At 41.3% G+C, this 24356-nt stretch overlaps 1 protein-coding gene across 11 annotated transcripts in view; it reads left to right on the top strand.

Moving 5' to 3' along the window:
- Positions 1-24356, top strand: part of FAT3 (FAT atypical cadherin 3) — a 407022-nt gene that overhangs the window by 57621 nt on the left and 325045 nt on the right. For 2 of the 11 annotated variants that reach the window (XM_027750639.2, XM_027750632.2), the window contains exon 1: positions 10409-11142. The exons of 7 other annotated variants lie outside the window; for them this stretch is intronic. The gene's annotated coding sequence lies outside the window, so the exon portion shown is untranslated. Of the gene's footprint in view, positions 1-4377; positions 4456-10408; positions 11143-11440; positions 11574-24356 lie in introns of those variants that run through there. 2 more of the 11 variants (XM_027750633.2, XM_027750634.2) reach the window with 2 other exon arrangements.

The following is a 24356-nucleotide window of genomic DNA, read 5'->3' as shown; positions in this document are numbered from 1 at the left end:
CTCTATTTATAGGCAGCTGAGCTTGGATGAAAATTTCCAGAATGCTCTGGTAAGGCCTCCACGGGCATAAAAAACTTATGGGTCCTGCTAGAGGATCTGGCTTGGTGCTGTATCTCAAAGTCCTGGCCTTTGCAGGATGTTCAACCTTTGGAGTAAAACACACGCGCTCTGAGACATAGCGAGGATTTGCTGTTTACATAGCTGCTAATTAACCTTTCAGGAATCATGTTCTCTGTAACTCAGGTTAGGAAGTGAAATCCAGGTGCAAAAACAACAGCCTGGGGTAATATGTTGTAACAGGCAAAGTCTGAAGAACGATGCCATGTCTTTGGTTTTTTTTGGCGGGAGGGGGTTAATTTCAGGGATATAACTTAGTGAAATCATACAAAACAGGAGTGGAAAATATTTTTTCTGAGCTTTGTGGTTAGGGGTTTTTTTACTTATATTTCTTCAGGCTGAATTCAACATTGAAAACGAGATTTAATCGATGATTATATTGCTTAGTGATGCTCTGCGAAGGTTTATTGATTCAGCATTTCCCTTAGTCACGTGGCTGAGAAATAAAGAATGTGTGGTGGGGCTAAGAATGACTCGAAGTATTAAAGAAATAAATGATAATCCATTAAAATGCGTTGTTTGATGACACCTGATGATACGCTTTTCATGTATACTGATCTAAAACTATAAGACAACCATGAAGGAATTTAGTATTTATTGGGAGATAATACCTTTTAAGTGAATCTAAGGGGCTTTTTGGAGATCCTAAAGTTACCATATCTAGTTGTATGACAACTTTGTACTTTTTTAGCTCGGCAAAATCATAATTAAAGACTTCCATAATGTAGTGAGTTTTTTTTTTCTTTATTCCTTGTATCTAGACCTTGTATACTAGTGCAGGAGAATTTTGTGTCCTGAGCTTAGGGCATCCCTCCCAGATTTCCCTCATACCCTGCATTCTCTGTCAATGACTGCTAGTGGGAAAAAGTTTGGAGGAAATGTCACTCTACTTTTGAAATACTCTTTGATGTCTCAAAGTCATGACTGGAATTGTTTTCCTGGGTGACATGTTGAGAAATAATGCCTGTCTAAAAGTGGAGGAGCAAGGGAAGTCCAAAGCAACACGTAATATACTCCAGTTGATAGGAATGTGGGAATTACATGCTTTTGTGTGTGCTGTTGAGGGGACAAGGAGCCTCTACATGCAAGGAAAACATGAGGAGTTGAAGACATGCACTGTATAGGGGGGCTGATTGACAGTCTAGCTGGTGTAGATCAGTAATTGGAAATTGCCCATAAATTTCTAGTACTTATTGTGAGATATAGGAAGGAGAATATATGAGCTCTGAAGCAGCTAACTCTTTCAAGCCCATCTGAGATGATGTTCAGCTTTCAAAGTAGCAAGACTGTTTGAGTATTTCTCTTCAAAGCCTTCATTTTTTTGTTGGAGCAGGAAGAATTCTGGTGGAGGAAAACGCCACCACCATGTGCTCAAAGTCATAGAATTTAGGTGAACAGCCTTAAATATTTAATGTTTATTTTTTTTTACAGCGCGGCTTCAGATTGCCTTGGAAAAATCATTTTTGTATTTGGTGGTGAACACATTTTTGCCTTTACAAAATGCATCTTGCACATGTTGCCTGCCAATTTCATGTCTGATTTACCTGATTTGTGTCTCCACATTGGTGGGCTTATTGTATGTTTGTCCATGTGCCAGCAGACTCTGCAACTGTATTTTAAGAGGTCTGTTCGTGTCTAAATATTTATATTCTTTTCATGAGGCTGAGACTGATTGTATGTGCTAGCAACTTCGTCCCTGCACCCCCCTTTCTCCCCCAGACCAAGTGTGATTTTGGTACATTTTCCTTCTCACTTGATTTCAGCACTCTGGTGGTTTCCACAATACAGTTTTGAGTGTATAATTGGTTTCTGGTGACCACATTTTTTCTCATTTCTTTTGGCCTGTGTTCTGTTACACACATATTTGTCTCTCCATTAACGTCAATGTGAATTACAGATGAGAAGCTAAGTGTGGATAAATTAGTAATTACACAAAACGGAAGGTGGCATTTAAGTTTCTGAATTATTTGTGTGGGCACAGGACAGCTAATGAATACCTTAGGATCTGAACAAACAAGCAGCGCCAGTGTGTTGGGCTCTGCTGTTAACGCGGTTCACAGTGCGGTGGCTGGGGAAGGTGGGAGTATGTAGGTGGCAGTGCAACTCTGCTAGGTTTTAACGCCCACTCTTCTGGCAAGTGCTGTGGGTTGATGGAAGTGTTGGTTGTGGTTTTGGAGCCAGAAATCATGCTTGCCTCTGAGAGAGCAGTTGTCTATGTACAATAAATAGAAGACTGAATAGTCTGCATCTCAGTCCATAATGTACTGAGACTTCTCTCAACCCTTAAAATGGTGTAAAACAGTCCAGAATGGTGTTTCTTGCTGTAAAAATACAGTTCTTGGATGAAAGCCTTCGTTGAAGATGGGCCATGTTCTCTGCTTCACTGCCTGTGGTAATACTTTATTCATTTATGTCAGGAGAAAACCTTTTGTCTTCAGCTGAACAACTTCTGCTTTGCTTGCGGTGCCCTGCAGAAACATTACAAGAGGTTTCCTTGAAGGGAAGCACTTAGCTATTTTCTAAGCTCACTTTCAAAGTACTTTGAATTAATTATAAATGAGTAAAGCAGTCTGGCTCTTGATTACACAATTGCCTATCCTGGATTCCCTGTAATGAAATGAAAGCTGGCCCAGTCATAGTAAAACAGGAGGTACTTTCTCTCCTATCTTATGATCTGTGCTATTCTCAGATCTACTCTTCTGATTTCTGTTAGGCTGCAATTCTGCCAGCCTTCTATTTCCTCCTGTCTCTCCTTGCTACCCTATTTTATTAGGCTTTTCTTTTGGCTGCACTTATGCTCATATCCTGTTATAAGTTCCATTGAAAGTAGTTAACATACATTGATACAGTGCTTTTTTTGCACTGAAATAACACAATGCATTTTATTTATTTAAAGGGTTCTAAGTGCCTCCAGTGTCTATGTGTTTGACAAACACATAAAAATACACAAAAGTCAAGCACTTAGCTGCCCTGAGAGGATGGGTTTCCCTCTGTCTCTGCCAGGAACATCCATAAACCAAATTACTCATGTACCACATAGTTTAGTAACAATTAAACTGAAGTCTTTGCTTTCTGTATGGTGAACCCTGGCCTCTTGTCTCCATCGTTTGCCACAACTTGAACCTCACAGGATGTGATGTGTTTTATCCCATTACGCTGTCTTTTTCTGCCCTTGTTTTTGTGTAGTGCTGGATATTATGGTCTGCAGTTCTTCTCACTTTTGTCACATTTTTACTAGGTTTACTGCCTTCATATGGGATGGGAGGTGGCTCAGTGCAAGTGACATGGATGTCCTTTGCTCTGACGTTTTATTCTGTGCAAAATATCGGGAACGATGTTAAGGAGCTATGAAGTGCGGGTTTGGACTGCAATAACAGTGTATAAGCTGAAAACCCCAGCCTGAGTTTTGCAGTAGAGGTCATTGAGCTCTAACACACTTGGATCATGGCACACGTGGTGGAGGTAGGGCTGCTCCTTGCTCTGTCCATTGAGTCTGTCTTGTAATGGGTGTCCAGCGCTGCTCTTGACCTTTCTACTTGCTGAGGAAGGATGGTTTCAGAATGACTTAGGAAAACGGTAACCATCTTCCCCAAGATGCAAGAAGGGCAACATTAATTTATTCACCCCTGCTCCTCTCCCTTCCTCCTTTTGTTGGTTTAGGGAGTTTGAAGACATGATAGGAAAATGAATGAAGCTATAAATTTTCATCTCTTCTTAATATATTAATAATATGGAAGCTATGGACAATGGATTCTTCTGAGCTTTGTTTTTTCATATTTGTTGGAGATAGTAAAGTAACAGAATGGAGGTCCTTCACATACCTTCCTTTGCAAACCTTCACATACCAACTTTGTTGGCTGAGTGTTGCCTTGAGAAATAGGCTGTACCTGCCTTTGGGATTTGAAGCCCATGTTGATGAATGCTGTTTAGTCTCAGAATTACCAGAGAGCTGATACATATATATATATATTTTACTGTGCCAGACTTGGAGTAATCTACATTGAAAATAATTTTAAAGGGGAGACCCGATTCTTTATTATTTTGCCCTTTTATTTGTATGTTCCTCTCTCCTACCAATCCACCAAGATTAGACCATCCAAGTTGCCTTTTTCTAACAAGGTGCTGCATTTTTTCATCTGCTCACTTCCAGCTCCCTTTGCCAAACCCTCTAGCCTTGAAGCTGCTTTTGTGGAGCATCTCAATCTTCAGGACTCATTCCCACAGCAGGCACTTGGGTTTGATAAAGACATCAGCCCTGCGAGTTTTAACCTTCAGCAACCATGGCAACCTGCCTTGTATCCTTTGAAGAAGTAGTCCCGAGCACAAGTCACTTCAAAGGTAATAGATGTGAGCATCTGTGATGTGGCAGGGCTTTTCATTTGAACTGTTATTAGCATGTGTTGGAGGTATATATTCAAGCAAAGAGACACTTAAGATATATTCCATGTTGTATGCCAGTATGCTATAGAAAGGCCTGATGTATCAGTAACCAAAATTAGTGATGGAGAAATACCATCATATAATCTGGGTCTCTCTCTGTGAAATCACAGACCACTACATAGCAATTTACCTGGGTACTTGTAATGCTTTTATGCATACTTATTTTCCCTCCCTACTATCTGAGCCCATGTTCTATCTTCTTCAGTAGGCTTTTGCTTGTATGTTCTGACCAACACCACGGGCTCTTTTGGCTGTATTATGATACAAGTCTCTCTCTGCCTTTGAGCCAACCCCATCCCTAAGCTGCCAAGCCAGAACAATGGGGGAAGGTTTCTTTGCTGTAGAGGAGGAACCAAAGCATGGTAACTCAGTCTGCGCTGGGAGAAGTGACTGGAAATGTTGTGTAGAAAAACTGCTTGAGAAGAGTTGTCCTGTGTTCATGCTCAATGTGAGCAGGATCAGGGGTAGGGAATGAGACATACATCAGGCAGCCCTAAACACATGGTAGGCCATGTTGTGTCAAACTGGCAGCAGCATCATCCCGAGCTGACTATGTACTCGACAGGGCCAGGCAGATGCCCTGGAAGCTGCACTGCACTACCTGCAGCTGCCTTGGAAACCACAACAAAGCACTTACATTTGAGTAGTATGAATTTCTTCCAACTTTTATTTAATTTTTATTTCAGTTCATTCTGGAAAGAGCTCCTTCCTCCCCAGTAAATTACAGATATTTCTAATGCTGCAGTCAGAAGCGTGAGAAGTGTCCCATCTAGCTTTAACCAAGCTTGCCTGGGTGGTTGTGGCTGCCATGAAGCCACGGTAACAGATGCTTTATTGTGATATGGTCAGTGGTCAAAGTCTCCTGTATCCTGATTAGATTTATGTGGCCTGTGCTGATATTTGTAGCTTCACTGATGTGAACACCAGTGCTGTTCAGTCTAGTTTAAAATTAATTTAGGTTAGCTTATCTGTCCTCCAGTCAGCTTTTGGGTATAGCATGCTGACCTTGCCAGTACAGAGCTAGAGCATCTCTGGTGGGAATGGTAAGAAACACTTACTGCTTTCTAAATTTTTGTTATATTATATTTTGTAGCACCTTTCTCAGGAGAGTCTGTTTTGCACCCACTGAATAAAGACTTAAAAATGTGAAAATTAGATCCAACAAGATTGTTTGGTCCTTTGAAATAAAGTGCCTTTAGAGTTTGTTGTCATCGTAAGGATATAAATGAGACTTTGCAAATCCCAGTTCACCAAAGCATGGCTGCTTTGGCATAGAGTACAGTGAACCCCCCATGCATAGCTGAGGGGTATGGGCACCTTCTGAAGAGCTCAGGCATGGAAGGGGATGCAGTGAGCACTGCAGCTCCGTTTGGGTTTTGCTGGACTTCCATGATGGATACCGCCGGGGAGGTAATCACCTGGTCCCCCAGAATGGTGGCTGCACATTGCTGAAACCCAATTTTCAAATAGGAAATTGGCCTTTTATCTTTGGTACTTGCTACATAATGGTGCAGAGCAGCAGTCAGCTGAACCTCACCATTGGTTTACTGCTTGGTTGTAAATTGTAATTGGTTGACTAACCTTCTCTGATGTTAAGTGCCTTAAAAGGTTGTTTTTCCTTTATTTTAGTTTAGATTTAGTTTCTGGCTTTATGTGTTCTTTCTGTTTATTCTTCTAGTAAGACGTAATTAGAAATTAAAGAGAACAAAGTAAACCTCCAACCCTACTGATCTACATTAACATGAATCATCATCTCTTGAAAGTATGTGTAATTCAGAGCTCTGCAACTTGATATACATCCCCTTCATTTGGTAAATATTTAAAATATCTGCAGGCATTTTTTCACATTCTTGAGCAAAGACCACATTGCTGTGTGTTCACCCTTGTGTCTAAGTATTGATGTTTTGAAGCCAAAGTATATTTAGTTAAATGTCTTTTTCTTTTTTAATTTTTAGGGTTTATTGTACTGTATGAAAATGAATATAAAGAAAGAGAGGAAAACCTACCAATTTATTTGCCTTTTACTAATCAAAAAGAGTATATTAGAAAGAAAGTGTAAACAACTTTAAATAGTGCCAAAGGCTGTAGTCTTTGAGAACAGTTGAATTGGGAGGTTTATAAAATGAACAGAGCTGATGAGGTCTGTAATAAAGTGGATTAGCTTTTACAAATTCTGTTCCGTCATGTATCTTTACATAGCTAATCTCCCATGTTTGCAGTTTCAGTCATAGGTTCTTGGGGAGCACCCAGATAGATTATAATTCTCCAAAGTGTGTTGTAAATGCTGACACTTCCCAATAGTTTCTGAAGAAGAAAAGAAAAAATTTCATAGCTTTTCCACTGGGTTGTATGGTACTGCGCCATTAGCAATCATTAGTTCCTGTGCTCAAATAGTATATACTGGCTTCTTACTCCTTTGGTAGAAACTCTTTATCTCTGATACATCTTTCCAGCTTGGATTTCTGTTAGGTACTCCTTACAGCTTCCGTAGAGTTGCCTTTGATGAGAATAAAGCAAATTCTGAGAACAATGCTTCTTCCTACAAATTGTTTAAAGCTAAATATGTCCTGTTCTGTGGATTATGTTTTTGGAGTCATCAAGGCACCAACTCTGATGGTGGCAGAAATGGTGGGCCCATGTGTTGGGTGATGCTGATCTCCAAGGACCATTTCTGTCAAGTAGGGTGTGCAAAGGGTGTCATGAGAGAGCAGGGTCTCCAGGCAGCACTGGCAGCTCACCAGGGCGTGTGTGCATGAGACACTCTTTGTAGGAGCCTCTCGCCCAGATCAGGGCAGCCGCACATCCCTCTTTCCCTGCCTCCAACAACAGCAGGGCTTGTTCTCTTGGCAGTTAGGGACTGGGACTTTCACAGTGGCATTCAAGATTTTCTATTTTAAGTAGATATTAACCAATAACTTGGTCTGATACTGGCACACTTGCTTATTTTGAGAAATGTTTTCTGTCCCTTTTTCTTCACCGATATGAGGTGTCCTTCCATGGAATTCCCCACTGGCTTGAAATGTCCTGCCAAACTCGGACTTTAATTCTAATTGTCGAATGATCTTCAAACTATTTTTTAGTAAAATGATGTAAATTTTCATTTGGAATAAAACTTGTTAGTGTATACACATGCAGATTTCTTAAGCAGCACAGATGATTTTTAAATACCATGAACAGTGCTTTGATTCGTACTTAAGAGTAGGCTAGGGTAGTGCTGACATATTTTAAGGAACGAAGCTTGACTTTAAAAATATGTCAAATTCAGCTGATCGTGTTTGAAACAGTCTTTGCAAGTAACGGACTTGAAAAGCCTGGGATCAGTTTCTTGCTATTCTCCAACACTTCTTGCATCTCCTTGGGGAGGCAGTTTAGGCTTTCAGTGTTCAAATCATCATCTCCAAAATGGGGATAATAAAGACTTTCCTAGTGCCTAGGAGTGTTGAGATGACAGATCAACTGATGGATCATTTATGGATTCCAAGAGAATTTATGTTCCCCTCTGCGGCTGTAAACCTCAACCTTTTCCAAAATGTATCTACCCAGTGGGCCTCCATAGCCAGGATAGATTCAGTGGATTATGTTCTTATTATAGTGGTTTCCTATGTAAACAATTTGATTTCCAGGGCAAGTGGTGTATGCATGTGTTCATTCACTCTGATGAGATCCAAAACACTTGTCAAGTGCTTTGATCCCCTTGCCAAGAGAAGAGTTCTGTACAAGGTTGGGGCCACTTTTGGGGACACTTTAGCCAACTAGCATTGCCCCCTAATTTAGAGTAGGAGACTGAAAAGGGAATGTAATTTTGCCAACTCCAGACCATTAGGTTGGTATTATCAGCAATCTCTGCATCTCATTTCAAATCCAGTATGTTTGCCATGCTGTGGTGCTGGATCAGTAACAACTGTGAAGCATGACAATCTACATAATTTTCTGTGATTTCCAGTGAAGGTTTTTTAATTTTCCTCTCATTCGAATTGTCACCCAGCATTGCCTGCTTAGTGCCATGTTAATTGGGGTACTTCTTGCCTGAGTCTTTGTACATGAAAAAACCATGCCAGCTAGATGATATTTGTGAAGTCAATACATATAAAGTGCAGCATCTTCCTCACGAGTACAGGTGCAAGTACATGAGCCTGGAATTACTGTAGTTTAAGAAACATGACTTCATGTGCATAAGCAATATAGCTACACTCTTTTGGATCTTCCCATGTAAATAAACCTTTAGTTTGTGGTATCTGTTGGGGTAGTTGACCATTGCTTGGGTTTTCTGCATACCCCACGTTTTTCTAACTGTGAAGGATATTACTGGGCTTTGTATAGAATTTGTGACAGTGTGGTATTTGGATCTACTGCTTGTAGTCACTAACAGGACTTTGGCCTGCTGCTGTTTTTTTTCCCTCTGCCAGCTAGTGGGAGAATCCTAACCTTAACATTATTTATTTGGAGGCTTTTTGAGTTAATTAATTTAACTCTTCACTGCCTTTGGTCACACGGTTTTATGAGTATTTTTAATTGATCTTATTTGTATGTAAATGCAATCTAACATTAATTTAACAAGATGGATTCAAGTCAGTGGTCAACCCAGCTGTTCAGTCAAGGATATTACTCAGTGCTGTTTATTGGGTTTAATTGAAGATCATGGCCACCCCAGAAACAAAAAAGGGAAAGCAGCTACTTTTTTACTGGTGGTGAAATCCTGTATTTGTAGGCAGTTTCAGTGATGGATATTATTAGCTTGGAATTGTACTGGCCACAGCAAATAAATAGGGCTTTCTTTTCTTTCCACTGACTTTTACAAATACAAAGGGAAATGTGGAAAGGGAAAAGGGAGCTCTTAACCTGAGAATTTCAGACCAGTTGAATTTAAGCAAACCACCCATTTATTCTTAGTTTAATGGCTTGCAGGCAGACTCTATCAGTTGTGGACTGTATTGTATTAATTTGCAATGGCAAGAGTTAATGCTAATAATCGTTTTTCCTCTATAGAGAGAGCCTGTAGTAGATTGTTTTTACATGGCAATCTGTGATTGATAGATCAGGGAAAACAGGACCAAAGAAGGTTACTGCCTCCCAATCACTTCCCCCTTCAAATTAAAATAATTTGCAATTTGTAGGATGCCTTGTAACACGTGCTTCAGGAATGAGGCAGTAAACACACTGGGCTGCATTCCCTTAAAGCAGTGAACCTCTTACTGCCTTTCTTTCATCAAACCAAACAAGTTATGTTGTTGGGAGTCCATTGAAAACAAGTGTGCTGGCGAAACAGCCCCCAGACCCCTTCAGCAAACTTCCTTTACGGTCAGGCAGCGGACCTGATGAAAGAGCCTGTTTGTGAACATTTGGATTCCTTCCATTGATTTGTAAATCCACTTTAATAAAGTACTGCCGAAGCTAGTGAAATGAGCAATCGAGGGCTTCCGTTAAGTTTCTAACAAATATCTGATGCAGCTTGTATCACTGGTACTGGCACAAGCTTTTGAAATTGTTTTTTTCCTGCTGCGTTGGATCGTTTGGAGATTGGGGGAGTAAGGGAAGTAGGGGGAAAAATGCAGTCTCCATCAGCCACACAGTACATGGCTGCTTTATTTTTCAGTGCTGCTAAAACTCCTCTTATTTAATATCGATCATACCAAGGAGCCAGCAAAGTATAGTGTTAATTGGGTCCACTGGAATTCCTGTCCCCTGGGAGAGAGAGCTTCCTAGGCAGGGAGGGCGGAGGGAAGGAGGGAGGGAGGGAGGGAAGGAGAGAGGCAGGCAGGGAGGAGGGGACCCACTGTGTGCCGCATAAAATGTAAGTGCACTAGACATCAAGGCTTCTGCTTGCATCGCTGGGAAGCAGTCGCGACGGTTCCCACCCGCCCCCCCCTTTCAGAAATTAGCCAACTCTTTTTTATTTTATTTTTTTTTTAAAGTCTGGCAGTTCTTCTTGAATTAACAGCTCCTTTCTTTTCTTTTTCCTTCCTCTTTCTTTTTTTTTCCTCTTTGCGGACGGCTGTTTTTTTATTATTTGAATTGTTTTTCTCTCCTTTCTGCAAAGCTGCAAAAGCTCTGCTTTGAAAACTGCTGCCCCAGAGTGCAGTTGCTTAGCTGTCCTGTCAGCATTGTTCTAATGCTCATTCCATATGTATGTCACATAGGAGCAGTACCCTCCTCCTCTCCCTTCCCCCATCCATGCATTTGATTTTTTTTCCCTAAAGATTGAAATTTTTTTCTTATTTTTCCCAAGGAGCTTGCAAACAGGGAAATTCAAACCGAATGCTTCTCTGTTGTGGTTACTTATACAGCCAAGACCACATTTCTCTTAGAAAAAGTGTTTGCTCTGTTCCTTCTTTTCTCCACTCCCTCTTTTTCTTCCCTATAAGCACAAAGGCTTTAAAAACTAAGATCTATAGTTCTTTTTGCTTTTTTTTGCGTTACCGTGACAGCATGTATCTCTGTTGCTGAAGAATGAAGCAGGCAGGCTGGAGGTTTTTTATGTTCAATGCTTTTGGGACCACTAAAAAGAAGTCCGCAGAGAAATACGTACAGCAACTGTGCCGACTGAGTTTCTCATCACTGTTAACTGTCACTTATTCTGACTAAAAGGTAAGGGATTCTTTAATATTTTTTTAAAGTCTTTGTGCATTGTTTGTGCATTGTCATTTGACATGTGCAACTCACTGGCTCAGGAGGGAGATGGGTTGTGAAGATTTTTGTGTTAAGGTAGTATAGGTCACCCAAGCAAAGCTCTTTGCACCCACAGGAGAAAAAAAATCTTGTTTCTTGGAATTGTTTCCCTTTTCATCTCAAATGGTTCCCCCAGCTTAGCTCGCTACTGATTGAGACGTAAAGCTGGGGCATTATCGCTGCTGCTTATCTTTTCTGGTCCTCTTTCTCTACCTAGGAAGTACACGCACCCAGTTTGTGTGTGCGTGCGCATATGTGGGGCAGAGCATATCCCCTTTGCATAGGAAATACTTGGCAACATGCATATTCTCTTTTACTGTGACTAAATGTCTTCAAGCACTCTTCACAAGGTAAGAATGCCTTAGTTCAGCACACTGCAGCTTATGCCTGTTTAAAATTATTACTTGGATTACAATGCATACTGTGGAAAGTTATTAGTTTCCACAGAGACCAATTTAATTGGGGGGTATGTGTGCAGCGGTTCTGTTTTGTGCTTTCCATACACTGCTTATGGGGGAGTATGAAATGTTATTTTCTTCTTAATTCTTGGGAAGGGTGAAGTTTACGCTGTCTGTTAGGCAGAGCAAATGAAGTTATAGCTGAAATCGATTAAAACTGTGGAGAAGCATAGCCTTACAAGGCTCTTCAACTTAGCCTGAGAGTCAGAAGATAGTTCATTAAAATATTTTTTGCGCTCCATTGTAATATGCAAAATTATAAGCAGAAAGGCATCTTCACCAAGCAGAAGTAGCAGCAAATGATGCCTGGACTGGATCATTATATTATTTATGTGTTAGAAACCTGTTTAATCCACAACCTTGGTGCGCTCTGCTTTTTTTGTGCATGTGCTGGATGCATCTTGCAACAGCCTCTTAGTTCAAGAGGGCATTGTTTTATGAAATGTGTTAATGTGTTTCTGCTTTGCAGGCAGGAGAAGTGCTCTCTGTGACTGTCCTTTAGCTGTGACACAATTCATTATTTGCTATTTTGGACAAAGCTGTTTTTCAGGGCTTGCTTTGCTTTCTTTTGCAGATATTTGTGTTCTTACTTCTTAGCAGTTAGTTCTCTGCATAGAAAATGCATCTTAAGGGTGCTCATTTCTCATGCTTTGCAATGATCAGTAGCTGAGACAGTTCAGCAACCTCATTTAATGGTATTGCTTTACCTGGAATGTTGCATTGCTTATTTGAATAACCAGGAATACCACCAAATATGTAATTACTTTTAAAACAATCTAAAAATACAAAATGTGAAGAAAGAGAGAAGTCCTGTCTGCAGGCATTAATTTCTTTCTTTACTGTAGCTGTTTGTAATGTCATTTCAAAATCAGATATTTCCTAACTCATGTTCTGTAATTCTATTTTCCCATGATTGTTGCTTTCTACTAGCACTGAGAAAACAGTCATTTAGATAACAGGTTTTCATTGACATCCTTTTTATATTATAGAAAGGAAGAAGCAGTAATAAGTTAAATTGGCATCTGCTAATTATGCTGAATACAGATTGTGAGCTCTTCAAGTCGTCCTTTGCCTTAATGCTGTTAGCATATTTTAGCACTGGCAACCAAAGGAAAGAAACTGGAATGTTCCTTCTTGGGTTTTTTTTTGGGGGGGGGGGGGGAAGAGAAAAGATTACTTGTGAAGAAATGTGAAGTTTTGGGGGTTTTTAATGTTTGTATGCTTGTTGTGAACAGAAGAGCATCACACACAGTTTCATAGCACTTGGTAAAATTGAGATCCCTGAGAAACCGACCTGTCTGGTGATCACTAGAATTTATTTTGAGCCTTGGAGATAAAACTGTTGTTGTCCAATATAAAAGTTTGGGCAGAAAAAAGTTTGAGTGTTTGTAGCCACAACTACCTGATTCTTTTGGATCTCTGAGAACTAACTAAAAATACAACTGTATTCTGAACTTAGCTGTGGTTCTTCATACTGTATTGCAATTTTGCTCACCTCCTCTGAAAACTAGGAGTCTTGGGCTTCCAGGGAAGCAGAAAAGCTGTGCTTCTGCCCAGATGTGCTCAGTTCTGCGTCGTGCGTTTTCCCTGTGCAGCAGTATCCCTGCCTGGCCGTGGCACTCAGCCCAGTCTCGGAGAAAGAGCAGCTCAGGTTGGGATGGCTTTGCCAGGGGACACGCTCCATCCAGCGCTTGGCCGCTGGCAGCGGCAGTACGACACGGGAGCGGAGGCCGTGGGTCAGCCACTAGAGGGGAGGCGAGAGCTGCGTTATCCCAGTGTCTGACTCCACGGAGGGGAGTACCCGCTACGGGATTGTCTACTCATGGGCTTGCACTGAGCGGTGGATATAGCCAACCTAATCTAGATCCTCAGGATGCTGGGAACATCCAGCGGTGCTTGCGTGGGGCATAGCATGGACTGATAGAGGTGCTCTTCCCAAGAAACATCCAGCTTCTGGAGTGAATTGTGTCGTGAGACAAGTTTAGATGCAGCAGAAACGTGGCCCACGCTTTGTCTGTGCTGGGCAGGTCTGTGGTTTTCTGCATGTGGATCTGCCCAAGCGCCACTGTGCACAGCCTTCCTCTCACCTGGCTTAAGCCTAGAGAAAAGAGACTGAGGGGAGACCCTGTAGAGTCTACAGCTTCCTCGTGAGAGGAAGCGGAGGGCCGGGCACAAATCTCTTGTCTGTGGTGACCAGTAACAAGACCCAATGGAATGGCCTCAAGTTGTGTCAGGGGAAGTGTAGGTTGGATATTAGGAAGAGGTACTTCACACAGAGGGTGGTTGGGCACTGTAACAGGCTCCCAAGGGAAGTGGTCACAGCCTGACAGAGTTCAAGAAATGTTTGGACAACTCTCTCAGGCACATGGTGTGGCTCTTGGGACTGTCCTGTGCAGGACCAAGAGCTGGACTCAGTGATCCTTGTGAGTTCCTTCCAACTCAGAATATTAAATGATTCTATGATTTTACCAGTAATGATGATTTGGCACATAGATTTACCATAAGTTATTTCATTCTTCTGTAGAGGGTAGGTATCTTGAACTTAAAGCATTGCTCTGCTTGATGGGAATGAGCACACTGGGAAATGGCCTGTGTGGAGAGGTGCAGGGCTGAGTGGAAATAGGAGAGCTCCCAACCAGTGAGACCTCCAGGTCAAGGTGAGGTTGCTTAGGGATGGATGGACAGTGCAGGAACTGTGTGCTTCGCATATTGCTGTGGTGTGTCATGGCAGTGCTGTACCTCTTGTCTTCATATGAGCCTAATCTTGCTAAAAGTCATGCCAGAGTCTTTTTAATAAGACATTATGATTTTGGCTTTAATTTGGGGTTTTCTTGCTCTCTTACTCGCATGTGTGAAATGCAAAGCATATTTAATGAGTGAATACTTCAAATGCTTCCAAATTAATTAAAAACAGTTCCACATCTGGAATAAATCCAGTACCTTTCATGGATGGCTTCAACTTCACGGTTTTTCTCTCTTGTGAGAAGCCCTGTGAATATTCCCTTGCAGATGCTTGTGAAAGCTGGAGTAGCAGAATCCAGGCTTATTTTACAAAAGAAGGAGATCTGAAACCCACAGAGATCAATGGGATCTTGGCCTTTATTCCAGCAGACTTTGGATAAGACCTAATAATTTATATATAATCATACAATATGATAGGTCTGTACACGGTCAGGTATTTTCAGGGTACCCTGTCATGAAGGTAACTGTACAAATCTTGATTAAAATTTGTTGTTTTTTTGTGGTTCAACTGCTGTTTAAATTCATGTGGATTCAGTGGGGCTTGAATTAGGTACCACAAACAAAAAAAGTGGTTTTATAATGAGAGTTTTTTTTCTTCTGCCTCCTCTGTTCCCAGAAATAAAAAAATGATCTGTTTTTTTGCTATGGGAATGTTGTGATTTAAACTGACGCAACTAAGTGACCTAAAGATAGGCTTATTGCTTAGATAAAAAATGCAGGGTTGGGTTGTTTGAACTGCATTAGCATCAGAATAAGAAATGGCAGGGCAAGTTGGCCAAGGTGGCCCTGCAGAACTGGGGAGGGTTGTTCTCTGGAAAGCCTCTGAGCTGGGAATTCTTTTCTAAGCCATAAATAAATAAATCTGTGTCCTGAACACTTAATGAATACAGAAGTCTGGGCAGCTTTAGGCTGTTGGGGATATTTTACAAACCCACATGATGCTTTTTTTGTTAATATTGTCGATTTCCATTTTCCCCCCTAATATTTCCATTTTAAGGTGAGGGTTTTCTTCTACTTGCTTTATTTATGCTGAAGGTGCTGAGAATAATGTTTTTGCCAGCACTTTTCTGTAAAAGCGCTGTTAAGTCTCACATCAGTTTCACTATGTGTTGCACCAAAATGCTGCCCCTGAAACTTTGGATCTTGGAGCTGCAGGTTGGGATTGCAGGCAGTTTAATGCTTCAAGTACCTTGTCTTTGGAGTTGTCCTTTGGCTGCTTGGGCTGGATCCCCTGAGGATTGCAATAAAATTATCTTGCAGGGATCCTACTGTGAATGCATATACAGCTTTTCCAGGGGATCTCAGTGTGTTTTACAGACCACAACTAATTGAACCTCATGACATTCATGGCAGGCAGATAAGCATGAACCACAGTAAGTAAGCTAAAACAGAAAGAGGTGAAGAGCTCAAATTTCCCATGGTAGTGAACAGTGACATTCCTGTTGGATTGAGCTATAGATGCTATGTACCTCTGAAAATGAGGCTGCTGGTGAGTTGACTGGAAAAGATACTCTTTTGGTAGTGAATTTTGTGGAGGGAGTTAATATCCGTGGTTTTGCATCCAGCGCCAGCCGGTTAGAAATCAAATTAGTTCAAAACCCCCTCAACATTTCCTTATGAGTCTGCATAAGCAGCATCATCTTGGGAAGTGATTGAAATGTCCCCTTGCCCTACTAAACTGGACTTTTCTGAATTAACCTGCCTTAGTTGGAATTATAACTTTTTGAGTATCATTTTGCATTAAGCAGAAAGCGCCTGACAAAGGTGCACCAGCTCTTACAATGCTGGCAGGTTTTGACCACTGCTGGATTCTGAGTTCATTGGTGTAGCTTTCTAGTAATTGCATCTCTGTTAGGCTTTTGGGAGGGGAATGATACTCTTAAGATTACTGTTGTCATGGCTGTTGGTCATAGGCAAAATACAAGACCAGTGCTGATAAAGTGAATGATGAGCTGGCCATACAGTAAAATGGAGTGGGAATGAGGAATTTCACTCGCTTAACTGCTTTCAGTGCACAATTGCTTCAAGTGCAAGAGTACAAGACAATGCCTTTAGAAAATAAAGGTTTTAGGCAGTTTGGTAACTCATTTTTGAAACTATAGAGGGTGTTCAGAGAAAGCAATCTAAAGAGAGATCTATGGGACCATCATATAATTATGGTGCTATAAGCCAGATTTGCAGGTGTACCGATACATCAGAGATATTCCCATTAAGGCATGCTGTACAATTGGGATATACTGAAAAGAGAGAGAGAAAAGGAATAGTGAGAGAAAGCTATGGCCCTAATTTCTGTGACCTTCTAAGAAAACATTTTAGGCATAGAAGCAAGTTAAAAAGGTTAATTGGGCAGGATCAGTTACTGTGTTGTGTGAAAGTGAGCTTTGGAGCTTAAGAGAAAGCAGCAGACAAAGCAGTGAGGTGTTCCAGGAGATAAAGCTGTTTGTGGTGTTGAAAAATTAGGATCATCCACACACAGTCTGAAAGAGGGAAGGTTTAAGAAAAGTGATGGGATTTACTGAAAATGTGAATGTTCTTTCAGTGATACAAGACCCCCCCAAAGCGGTGTGGGTGGAAAGAGGAGGGCAGACAAGTTGCCCTTAGTTAATGGCTACAGCAGGAAAGGAGTAAAGTTTGTGGAAACTGAAGAGACAAGGCACAAAAGAGGAGGCAACATGAAGATGATGGAGCCTTTTTTACCAAATCAGCATACCTGAAAGCATTCAAGATAGCAACAGAGTTCTATGACTGTATGTGTCATCAGGCAAGAGCTGGCAGTCAGGTTATTCTAGTACTTGGCTGTCTTTGCCTGAGGCCACACTGGAAATACTGTGTGTAGTTCAGACTATCTACTTATATAAAGGGTGTTACAGTAATGGAAAAGAATGAACCAAAGGGAATGTAAAGGTCACAAAGATTACAGGGGCATCTGAAGAAGCAGGGATGTTGAGGTATGTGCTCCTATAAACTGTCACACATACTGGAAGGGAGGAATACCAAAGTTCATCCTCATGACGTCCACATGACAGAGTGGTTGAACCTGCTGGAACTGCTTTATATTCAGTTGGAGGGAATTGACTGCCACAGAAATCAGGAGAATAATTGAATGCTTGCTGAATTTGAGCCTAAAACCCAGGGGTTTGGCACAATGATTTAAGTGCTAACACCAAAAAGCAGGAGTTAGTTTTGCACCAACTTCCTTGCTATAGACCTGCTTGTCTTCCTAGGAAACATCCCTGACTATGAGCTGTTGATATTGAAGCGCAAGTATTAATTTTTGAATTCATTTTAATAACGTGGGCATGAGTCAGTATGCATCACTGCTTTTAGTGCCAGTGAAATGGATTTCAGACCAACAGGCTCTGGAGAAGAACATAGTTTCAGTATTTCTCTTATTGCACATTTAAGTGCAATTTGCAGAGAAGTTGGAGCAAAGGACAGCATCTCTGCTTCATTTGTGACTGGTTATGCAGTTTAATTAGTGCCCACCATTACCAAACAACTTCCATGAAGGTGAATCCGGGCTTAGAGAAATCTCCAACTCTGCAGAGGAACTCTGTGACTAGATGCTGAGAAGGGGCTGTTCATACACAGCAAACAAAAGGGCCCTTTGTGTGAAAGTAGCTTGTTAGCTTTTTGTTTTTAAGCTGTAGCATGTCTAAGTGATCAGGGTGTCACACACTAATAAACTAGCCAGTCCCTCTGGAATAGACATTCTCGGTGGTGATTTAGAAGGTGCATTTATACAGTAGTCTCCAACTTCATTACTACGCTGTTTCCTTGGATACTGAACATTTTGCATATAATTACAAGAGGGATGTTAACAATATTTCGTGGTTCTAATGTTTTTAATAAAAGTTTTTCGTATTACTCTCTTTTTTATTTAATATTCTATATCAGAGAGGAAGAACAAAAGGAAATTATTCTTGTCGGCTAATTTGCACAACTTCTTTTGAGCCAAGAACAGGTTTTATTTCTTAAAGTGTGGAAATACTGCGTGCTATTTTGGGAATTATGTCACTGAATGGGTTGTAAATAGGAACTGAAGTGCTACTATTCATTGTAACATCAAATTCACACTCTTTGGGAACAACCTTACAATAGTAAAGAAAAAGCTGTTTGAATGCTGGGCAGTAAACAAAATTTGTTATGGGTGTGAAAGCATTTAAATACTTCATGTGCCTATTTAAGACTTGGGTATTTTGATAGTGTTCAGTATGTTTCTCTAAGGTACTTTCTGCTCTTTACACACCATCTTGGTTGCCTCAACTCCGGCTGTTGTTTAACAAACAGTTTGAGCTGCCATGGACATGGAAAGGATCCCTCCTGCCTGCCCCAGGCACCCGTTCCCATCTCCCTCCCTCCCTTTTGTTCACAGGCATATTTGCAATAGGGCAGCTCAATCCACACTGAGAACAAAATCAACAAAAAACTTAAAATAAAAAAAAAAAAAAAGAAAAGCCAAAAAGACCCAACAAACAAAGACAGGAGAAAAGGGGAGGGTTGAGCCTGGGACAGCTGCTTTGGTGGCCACGGTGGCTTATTGTGCCGTAAAGTGATCACCAAGCTGTGGTATGAAAGGATTATGCCTGAATATATTTTGGTTTAGTTGCGCAGACTGTCTGTAACTCTTGGAAAAAGCTGTTAGGAGCATCAAGCTGTAGTGCCCAGTGATGCACCGCATGCTGTGGCCCTTCGCTGATCCTGCACGAGAGTGTGAAGCTCTGTGTGTGTTACCTCCATGGCTTTCAGCACATCTGCTTGTTTCACTGCTTGCAGAAGATGCTTTTATGTGCAGTTGAGGAATGTCTGTTTGAGAGCAATATTTTTGCATGTCAAAAAAAGAATTAATGCTTTCGTGTTCTTTGAGACCTCACTGGACCTTGGGATATCCTCTAGAAACACAGCAACAAGAATTTAAACTCTGAAATGTCTGTATCTATCACAGACTGTGTAGTTATATGATGTATGAGGGCAGCTGAGCATGATGAAATGGGCTGTACGTGTGTGTGTGTGTGCAACCCCCACTCACACTAGAAGTGTGCTCACTTACTGGAAGCTGTTTCTAGGTTCAAAACATTGTTAGTTTTTTTAGTGCTAAAACAACTACTTTATATTCCTACTCTCGCTTTTACTTCAGAGAAACAATATATTGTATAGTTCATTTAATAAAATAAAAGCATTTTTCCAAAAACCACAGAATACAGAATTTAATACAGTAGCATTTGAAGATAAATTCTAGGGATGCATGTGAGATGACTCTTTTACAATATACTCAGTTTTATTGCAGTCCTCACGGTGGCTTTCATATGCCCAAAGCTATTGGCAGTTTTTTCTTATCAAAGCTGTATAGAACTGTATTATATACACAGACGTTTTGTCCTTATCCATAATAGTTTCACAAGTGAGGCATGCTTCTTTTTCCTCCCTTCTCTGTGCATTTGTAATATTGCTACGTTGGCTTCAGTAAGCTGATGCATTGCTATTTTTTAACTCTTACTCTTTTTTTCACTGTATATTTTCATCTTAAAAGTACATAGGAAACAGGAAAAGTTATTCCTGATGATTTCAGTCTTTGGCATGATGCTTTCTGAAACAACAATTTATTTTTTTTTTTTACCTTTCTGGCGATTTACAGGAGTCGGGTTGAAATGGCAGCTGACTTTCAGTCAGTGCATGGTTGAGCGTGAGGAAGAGCTATATGCAAATAGTACCTTGCTATTCATTTTCAACTGAGGTCAGTTCAGCAGCAGCGAGCCTCACTAGGCATGAGTTAAGTTGTTATTTAGGCTGGAGTCCTTTTTATTTTAGCTGAGCAGCTTTCCCCTTCTCTTGTCAGAATAAAAAGGGTAAGCAAATGGTGAGCATGTGGCTAGGAGCCATGTGGCATTAGTTTGCTTCTGCAGGATGCTCTAAGAGGGAACATCCACGTGCCTTTGCCTAGGGCAGCTCCTGGGAGCTGCACATCATCACAGCACGTTTTCCACAAGGCAGAAGCGATGGAACACTTTAGCACAGCCACACCTGGGTTTTAAGAGTTCTGGTGGGATGGTACGGGGTTGCCAGCACTGCTTCTTCCCCTCCTGGTGTACAAACAGAAGATGTAGAGCCAGTGGCTTTCTGTGTTTCGGGGACAAGTGATCTACTCCATTTATTGGCAAGTGCTAGGTTGGATGTTCAGCACTGTGTGATGTGAGGTGGCCACCTTGCCAGCAACTTCTCTGCTTGTCAAAGTGTGTAAGGGACAGGGTGGCTCCATTAGGAAGATTTACCCACTGGGTCTGTAGGGAGTTGGGGTGGCACCACCACAGTGTGGGCTCCCAGCAGGCAGGGAGAAGTCCAGACCGAGGAGACTGACAGCAAACTGATGTCAAGGAGGTAGATGTGATGAATATGTGGTCACAGGGCCTGGGCGTGACTCTGCCTTGCATGTTTCAGTGATTTACCCAAACAAGTGTTTGGCGTGCTTGTGGTTTCTGCCCAGGATTTGAGAGTGCAGGCTTTGCAACTTGACATTTTGCTGCAAATGATCCTGACTTCAGGAGATGGAGAAGGGTGAGGCATTAAGATGCGGCTGTTCTTCCTAGTGGCTGCCATTGTCAACAACATAATTGAGTCATAACACTGTTGTTAGTGTTGTCTTTGCTGTTATCATTATTATTATTATTACCTCTGCCTTACTGGTCTCCATTTCATGATTAGTGTCCAATTAACTTTCCAAGATATAGATGTAATTTTGAAGAACCCAAACTCCTGACCTGTGAATAAATGATGAATTTTAAATGGTAGCCACTACAGTGATGTTTAGAAACAGGATTGTATGACCCTCTGTTCTAGAAATTTAGGCCAGTAATGCTGGTAAGTATTGCTTTGTAGGGAAATATTCCTGCCTTAGATTGTATAGATACTAAGGGCAGCATAGCAAAGCAGTGAGAGCTGTCAGCTGGAGTGTGCGTGTGGGGCATCTACTATGTAACCTGGAGCTAGGGGCTTGAGATGCTGTGCCTGTTTCCAAATCTGGACATGGGCTGTGTCTGCACTTACCTGACCTTCAAGTATGCACGAAAATCAGGAGCCTTAAGGGCAGCTCTGTCAGAAAAGGTGGAGGCCCATTGCTGTTGAAGCCTTTCTAACAGCCAGTGGGCGTGGGTGCTTTAGAGAAGTCCAGTACCCATAAGGATTTCAGGAGGTGGATAGCAGACTGCCGTGGAGTTCTTCCTGCTTCCCAGTGTTGCTGGTGGTAAGACTTTCCATGAAGCCTGGGTTGCTGTGCTTATTTAAAGCACCTTTCATGAAGAAAGGGCAGACTGTAGCTCTGTAAGGCTGTTTCCCCTGGTTTTCCATGCAGGACTCCTGTAGATATTTGAGGTACATGCTTCTCCTGAGGGAAGCATGGAGCTCTGTTAGCAAAGAGACTTGAGAGAAAATCCAGCTTCCTTCTTCTTTTTTTAATTTTGTATGATTTTGACATATGAAACTGGCTCATAAATGAATATATACTCTTTCTGAGGTTCTGCCTCTAATGCCACATATTTTAAAGGAACTTTTCCAACCTGAATATCAGAACTCTGTATTAGGAGATACCTCATTTAATCTAGCATATGCTGATTGCCATGAAGATATTTTCAACAGATACTCTGCCATAGTGTCTGTTATTCTTCAGGACATAAAATAACTGCTGGACTGTAGATGACTGTGTGAGTAACTGGCGGCTTATGGGTAACCTCTTTTCTGGCACAGAAATAATGGGTTGTTTGTTCCTCCAGTCGAAGTCCTGATGTGTTTTGATGTTTCTGATTTACATTTTTAGCACTGTTCCTGATACCATTCAGTGTTCTGGGAACGGTCTTTAAACTTGGTGTTTATTTTGGAGCATTGGTTTTCCAGCAAACAAATATGTGATTAGCAATTAATGGTTTTGCTATAAATAAACAAAAACGAGCAGTTTAGCTTTAAATAGTGATCTCTGCTCTGTGGAGCTTTTAATTGGTCTGTGCTTGCAAAGTTGAACCTTTCCAAACACACAACAGGCTTTGAGGGACTCCCAGCTGTGGTGACTGAACTGACCGAGTTGGAAAGCTGAAGCTGTGGTGGTTTGCGTTAATGTATGGGTAGCTAAAAAGTGGTTATCCTCTCGAATATCTGTGCATGAGCCGAACACTGGAGGGGGGAAGAATTGTGGTTTCAGTATGGGTAGCGCGTTTGAATGTGGGGGGAGTTTCAGCATGCAGAAGATTTCCAGTACTGTGCCTTTCCCTTGGCAACTGCTTGCTGGGGTGTGGGTAAGTGGTGGAGGTGGCACCAGACAGGGTACCAGAGGTTCCTCTTTGCAGCCAAGGCAGATCTGTCTCTCTGAGTGCCACAAGCACTCCCCTGTGTGCACTGAAAATAGCATGTTGTTACATCCCCTTCAAAATAATTGGATTTAGCACCTTGTATGAATTTGGGTATTTCTAATGTGGATAGTGGTCCAAGGCCAGCTTTGTTGGAGAGCTTTCCTCCTTGCAGTGATTGGGCCTTAACAGATGGGCTGGAAAGGAAATTTCTGGGTTTCTGTCAGAACTGCTAGGTTTAAAGCTGACTCCATCTACTTTTTTGTTTCCCAGATGATATCTGCAGTGTGTATTCCACTTATCTGAGAGAACGTGAGATTTATTTGAACTGATGTAGCTGTGTGTTGCTTCTTACTTAGGTTAACCAACTACTATGGCCTGAGCTGGATGTAATTTTAAAAAGTAATGGCAATAGCCCTTTCTCTAAACACTACCAGTTTGAGCAAATGCCAACCTTTCTGGCTTTTTTGCAGGAAAATTTGGAAAGTAGCAACTATTTATCAATTATCCTTTTGGGTTTTTCTTCGTTTCTTTTTTTTTTAATGAACGCTTGTGGGCTTACAGTTCGTCCAAGTTTTCAGAGGCTCCTTCATCAGAGAGCCATCGGGAAGCAGTTTTTGGGGAGCTGGCTTTCAGAAAAGTGGTTGCTCTGCAGTGTCTAGAAGTCAGGCCCACATAGATGTCTGAGATTGGTTGTAGACAACTCCAGCGTGTTGATCCAGAAGTAGCTCCATGTTATGCCTGCAACACAGCAGCAAGTGCCAGCACCCTGCAGATTCCCGCCCTATTGAAAGAAAAATGTTCACTGCTAAATCTAGGTTTTGTTCTCAAATCTCAAGCTTGTTGAGAATCTCAATCAAAATATTTGCTCCTTGCACTTCCATCATGATCACTGTCTATTGCTGTATGTCAGAGCTCTCTTGAAGAGAAATACCATTGCAAAGCCAATAATACAGTTCCTAGCCTCAAGAAACAATTTTTTCTTTCTTTCTTCCCCTCTAGAATAATAAGATTTAGGTATTTCTCAAATGGTTGTTGTGTTTAATTGTGGGTTCTGTTTTGTTTTTCTCTTAATGGCACCTGGATGCATCCATATGTCTTTTTTGGCATGGAGTAAAATGCTTTATATCCCACAATCCCTTTGTAAAGTCTTTACTGGGCTGTCATTATTTTGATTTGGCATCTCATAATCATAGAGTCATGGAATGGTTTGGGTTGGAAGGGACCTTTAAATATAATCTAGTCCAACCTGACAGTCTTTTCCCCTAATCTTCATTTTATGTTGTGTGTTTTACATGGAGCTGTCAGCTGCAAAGACGCTTTTGTATATGCGTCCCTTTTTTTCAATCACCCTCCATTTGCCCATATATTTGCCTAGACTTGAACACACATAAAGGTCTGGACCATTTGAGCTGCCCTACCTCCACACACTGAGTTCTGAGGAAGATATATAGTATTTTTTTCCTCTGAGAGTAACAGCTTACTGCAGTCCTTATACCTACATACCTATTATGGCACTGGAAACAGTAGTTGTAAATCTCATAGACTTCTTTCTTGCTATAAACTATATCCAGATAGTTTATATAAGCCTATGCAAGCTGTC

This window comes from Pipra filicauda, unplaced genomic scaffold (assembly GCF_003945595.2).
Source record: "Pipra filicauda isolate LSUMZ 115617 unplaced genomic scaffold, ASM394559v2 scaffold184_size3518187_pilon, whole genome shotgun sequence".
Taxonomy (NCBI): domain Eukaryota; kingdom Metazoa; phylum Chordata; class Aves; order Passeriformes; family Pipridae; genus Pipra; species Pipra filicauda.
Note: the sequence above shows the minus strand (reverse complement) of the source record. Positions and strands in the feature narration are given on the sequence as shown.